The 5,000-nt window shown below is 55.8% G+C and overlaps 4 non-coding genes across 4 annotated transcripts; all 4 read left to right on the top strand.

Moving 5' to 3' along the window:
• Window positions 1–40: 40 nt before the first annotated feature.
• Window positions 41–152, top strand: TRNAL-CAA (transfer RNA leucine (anticodon CAA)). Its single transcript has 2 exons — window positions 41–78; window positions 107–152. It is a non-coding gene; the product is annotated as a tRNA-Leu (tRNA).
• A 1,659-nt stretch (window positions 153–1,811) lies between these two features.
• On the top strand, window positions 1,812–1,923 carry TRNAL-UAA (transfer RNA leucine (anticodon UAA)). The gene is made up of 2 exons: window positions 1,812–1,849; window positions 1,878–1,923. It is a non-coding gene; the product is annotated as a tRNA-Leu (tRNA).
• Window positions 1,924–2,733: 810 nt separating this feature from the next.
• On the top strand, window positions 2,734–2,805 carry TRNAP-AGG (transfer RNA proline (anticodon AGG)). Its single transcript has one exon. It is a non-coding gene; the product is annotated as a tRNA-Pro (tRNA).
• An 810-nt stretch (window positions 2,806–3,615) lies between these two features.
• Window positions 3,616–3,727, top strand: TRNAL-CAA (transfer RNA leucine (anticodon CAA)). Its single transcript has 2 exons — window positions 3,616–3,653; window positions 3,682–3,727. It is a non-coding gene; the product is annotated as a tRNA-Leu (tRNA).
• The last annotated feature ends 1,273 nt before the right edge of the window (window positions 3,728–5,000 follow it).

Here is a 5,000-nt window from a genome sequence, read left to right as displayed (position 1 = left end):
ATTGGGTACTGAAGAATCTTTCCCAATCCTGCCCATAGCTGTCAGGGTGGCCGAGTGGTCTAAGGCGCCAGACTCAAGAGGCGCAGCTCTTCCCTGCATCTGGGTGTTCTGGTCTCCGATTGGAGGCGTGGGTTCAAATCCCACTCCTGACAAGCCAGGCTCATTTTTTTGAGCACATTTCAGAGTGTAAGGCTTGCGGAAAACCTCGTGGGGGCCCCCGAATGCAGCGCCCGGCAAGCCTCCCTGTTCTCTTCTGCTGCCTTGCAACTGGAGCTGTCTGCCAGAGACGCCGGAGGCACACCTGCCCTTAAACCCCCACTGGCCCACGGCTGCAAAACCTGCATTTTCTAGTGGCTGGCTTGGTGGCATATGTCACTGAGCCCAGTCTACTCAGGAAGTGAAAAAAGTCCCCTTCACAGTTGGAGAAAGTGCTCTCCTGCCACCTGTCGGTCGTTGAAGGCACCACACCTCAGCAAAATAAAAATAAAAAAACAGACATGCTGAGTTCGGGGGATGTAAAGGTATTTACATAGCAAGAACAGAGAGGCTGTTGGGAGATGACAGAATCCATGCTGCCCCAGAGTTCTCTTCTGAAATTCGCAGGAATCCAGAGGTTGGAGCGGGCTGAGGGAGTGCGCCTTCTTGCCTCTGTCGGCTTTCAAGACACATCCTCCTGCTGGGAAGCTGCCCACCCTGAGCAGCACAGGTTTGCGCTCTAGGCCGGTCGGCCACATATATCTCGCCTGATCGAGCCCGATCGAGCGGCAGCAGATGGCCTTTGGCCAGCGAAGGCTGCCCCTCTTCTTCTTGTTTCTCTGCTTGAGAGGCAGCTCAGTCCTCTGCGCTTGCGCCAGGGGCAGGCCACGTGACACGCAGGGGTCAGGCCGTGGAGAGACTGGGGCATGGCGCCAAGTGAGGTAAGCAGACCGCCCCCCCTCCCCCTCACTGCTCTCTGCATGCGGTGGCTCGTTGGTCTAGGGGTATGATTCTCGCTTAGGGTGCGAGAGGTCCCGGGTTCAAATCCCAGACGAGCCCTTTTTTTTGGAGCGCCGAAAACAAAAAACACAGAGTCCCCAATTCCCCCCCAAAAATAGTTTGTGCGTGACCGTATCTGGTTCGATGCCCGTCGCCAATGGTTGGCTGCTTTTAAGTCCATGGCCCAAGAGGCAGTGTTGGAAATTCCCCCTCCTTTGTAATGATGCGCTGGCGGCGAGCTGATGTATAAAGGTTTGGACATGCCTTCTAGGTGGGGACTGCCATGGCTCGCGCCACTGTTGCATCCAGCTTGGTCTTTTGTATGTGTCTGCAGCCTGTGTGTGAGGTGCTGTGAGTGCTGCCATGTAGGTCCGGCGCAGGCTTGCGCCAAACTTTCACGTTGGTGTGTGCCACCTGGCAGGTACCAGCGGGCCCCATGAGACATCAGTGCCACAAAGCCTTTCAACTGAAAGCTGTCCCAGCACACTAGAGCGCAGCCTACCAGAGCTGTTTCTGTAGTGTAGTGGTTATCACACCGGGCAGAAACATGGTGCTGGTTTCTTTTTATTTCCACAATGTCAATCGGACACATTTGACCGCATGCAGGTTTCGACAGGTATAGACAGGCCGGCACTACGCCATGAGTGATCTGAGGCCAGCCCTTATTTGCACCCTGCAAACTGTCCACTGGCTCCATCAGTGGGCGTTTCCTGCCATCCCTGGGTCCTTAAGTGAGTGTTTGGGTACTTTTGATGCAGAGATCGGGGCATGAAAACCGGCGCTGGCACGTGGCGACATTGGGTACTGAAGAATCTTTCCCAATCCTGCCCATAGCTGTCAGGGTGGCCGAGTGGTCTAAGGCGCCAGACTTAAGAGGCGCAGCTTTTCCCTGCATCTGGGTGTTCTGGTCTCCGATTGGAGGTGTGGGTTCAAATCCCACTCCTGACAAGCCGGGCTCATTTTTTTGAGCACATTTCAGAGTGTAAGGCTTGCGGAAAACCTCGTGGGGGCCCCCGAATGCAGCGCCCGGCAAGCCTCCCTGTTCTCTTCTGCTGCCTTGCAACGGGAGCTGTCTGCCAGAGACGCCGGAGGCACACCTGCCCTTAAACCCCCACTGGCCCACGGCTGCAAAACCTGCATTTTCTAGTGGCTGGCTTGGTGGCATATGTCACTGAGCCCAGTCTACTCAGGAAGTGAAAAAAGTCCCCTTCACAGTTGGAGAAAGTGCTCTCCTGCCACCTGTCGGTCGTTGAAGGCACCACACCTCAGCAAAATAAAAATAAAAAAACAGACATGCTCAGTCCGGGGGATGTAAAGGTATTTACATAGCAAGAACAGAGAGGCTGTTGGGAGATGACAGAAGCCATGCTGCCCCAGAGTTCTCTTCTGAAATTCGCAGGAATCCAGAGGTTGGAGCGGGCTGAGGGAGTGCGCCTTCTTGCCTCTGTCGGCTTTCAAGACACATCCTCCTGCTGGGAAGCTGCCCACCCTGAGCAGCACAGGTTTGCGCTCTAGGCCAGTCGGCCACATATATCTCGCCTGATCGAGCCCGATCGAGCGGCAGCAGATGGCCTTTGGCCAGCGAAGGCTGCCGCTCTTCTTCTTGTTTCTCTGCTTGAGAGGCAGCTCAGTCCTCTGCGCTTGCGCCAGGGGCAGGCCACGTGACACGCAGGGGTCAGGCCGTGGAGAGACTGGGGCATGGCGCCAAGTGAGGTAAGCAGACCACCCCCCTCCCCCTCACTGCTCTCTGCATGCGGTGGCTCGTTGGTCTAGGGGTATGATTCTCGCTTAGGGTGCGAGAGGTCCCGGGTTCAAATCCCGGACGAGCCCTTTTTTTTGGAGCGCCGAAAACAAAAAACACAGAGTCCCCAATTCCCCCCCAAAAATAGTTTGTGCGTGACCGTATCTGGTTCGATGCCCGTCGCCAATGGTTGGCTGCTTTTAAGCCCATGGCCCAAGAGGCAGTGTTGGAAATTCCCCCTCCTTTGTAATCATGCGCTGGCGGCGAGCTGATGTATAAAGGTTTGGACATGCCTTCTGGGTGGGGACTGCCATGGCTCGCGCCACTGTTGCATCCAGCTTGGTCTTTTGTATGTGTCTGCAGCCTGTGTGTGAGGTGCTGTGAGTGCTGCCATGTAGGTCCGGCGCAGGCTTGCGCCAAACTTTCACGTTGGTGTGTGCCACCTGGCAGGTACCAGCGTGCCCCATGAGACATCAGTGCCACAAAGCCTTTCAACTGAAAGCTGTCCCAGCACACTAGAGCGCAGCCTACCAGAGCTGTTTCTGTAGTGTAGTGGTTATCACATTCGCCTAACACTTGAAAGGTCCCCGGTTCGAGACCGGGCAGAAACATGGTGCTGGTTTCTTTTTATTTCCACAATGTCAATCGGACACATTTGACCGCATGCAGGTTTCGACAGGTATGGACAGGCCGGCACTACGCCATGAGTGATCTGAGGCCAGCCCTTATTTGCACCCTGCAAACTGTCCACTGGCTCCATCAGTGGGTGTTTCCTGCCATCCCTGGGTCCTTAAGTGAGTGTTTGGGTACTTTTGATGCAGAGATCGGGGCATGAAAACCGGCGCTGGCACCTGGCGACATTGGGTACTGAAGAATCTTTCCCAATCCTGCCCATAGCTGTCAGGGTGGCCGAGTGGTCTAAGGCGCCAGACTCAAGAGGCGCAGCTCTTCCCTGCATCTGGGTGTTCTGGTCTCCGATTGGAGGCGTGGGTTCAAATCCCACTCCTGACAAGCCAGGCTCATTTTTTTGAGCACATTTCAGAGTGTAAGGCTTGCGGAAAACCTCGTGGGGGCCCCCGAATGCAGCGCCCGGCAAGCCTCCCTGTTCTCTTCTGCTGCCTTGCAACTGGAGCTGTCTGCCAGAGACGCCGGAGGCACACCTGCCCTTAAACCCCCACTGGCCCACGGCTGCAAAACCTGCATTTTCTAGTGGCTGGCTTGGTGGCATATGTCACTGAGCCCAGTCTACTCAGGAAGTGAAAAAAGTCCCCATCACAGTTGGAGAAAGTGCTCTCCTGCCACCTGTCGGTCGTTGAAGGCACCACACCTCAGCAAAATAAAAATAAAAAAACAGACATGCTGAGTTCGGGGGATGTAAAGGTATTTACATAGCAAGAACAGAGAGGCTGTTGGGAGATGACAGAATCCATGCTGCCCCAGAGTTCTCTTCTGAAATTCGCAGGAATCCAGAGGTTGGAGCGGGCTGAGGGAGTGCGCCTTCTTGCCTCTGTCGGCTTTCAAGACACATCCTCCTGCTGGGAAGCTGCCCACCCTGAGCAGCACAGGTTTGCGCTCTAGGCCGGTCGGCCACATATATCTCGCCTGATCGAGCCCGATCGAGCGGCAGCAGATGGCCTTTGGCCAGCGAAGGCTGCCGCTCTTCTTCTTGTTTCTCTGCTTGAGAGGCAGCTCAGTCCTCTGCGCTTGCGCCAGGGGCAGGCCACGTGACACGCAGGGGTCAGGCCGTGGAGAGACTGGGGCATGGCGCCAAGTGAGGTAAGCAGACCGCCCCCCTCCCCCTCACTGCTCTCTGCATGCGGTGGCTCGTTGGTCTAGGGGTATGATTCTCGCTTAGGGTGCGAGAGGTCCCGGGTTCAAATCCCAGACGAGCCCTTTTTTTTGGAGCGCCGAAAACAAAAAACACAGAGTCCCCAATTCCCCCCCAAAAATAGTTTGTGCGTGACCGTATCTGGTTCGATGCCCGTCGCCAATGGTTGGCTGCTTTTAAGCCCATGGCCCAAGAGGCAGTGTTGGAAATTCCCCCTCCTTTGTAATGATGCGCTGGCGGCGAGCTGATGTATAAAGGTTTGGACATGCCTTCTAGGTGGGGACTGCCATGGCTCGCGCCACTGTTGCATCCAGCTTGGTCTTTTGTATGTGTCTGCAGCCTGTGTGTGAGGTGCTGTGAGTGCTGCCATGTAGGTCCGGCGCAGGCTTGCGCCAAACTTTCACGTTGGTGTGTGCCACCTGGCAGGTACCAGCGGGCCCCATGAGACATCAGTGC

The sequence above is a fragment of the Ambystoma mexicanum genome, chromosome 2q, assembly GCF_040938575.1.
Source record: "Ambystoma mexicanum isolate Mex_15411 chromosome 2q, UKY_AmexF1_1, whole genome shotgun sequence".
NCBI classification, from domain to species: Eukaryota; Metazoa; Chordata; class Amphibia; order Caudata; family Ambystomatidae; genus Ambystoma; species Ambystoma mexicanum.
This window is presented reverse-complemented; position numbering and strand designations above follow the sequence as displayed.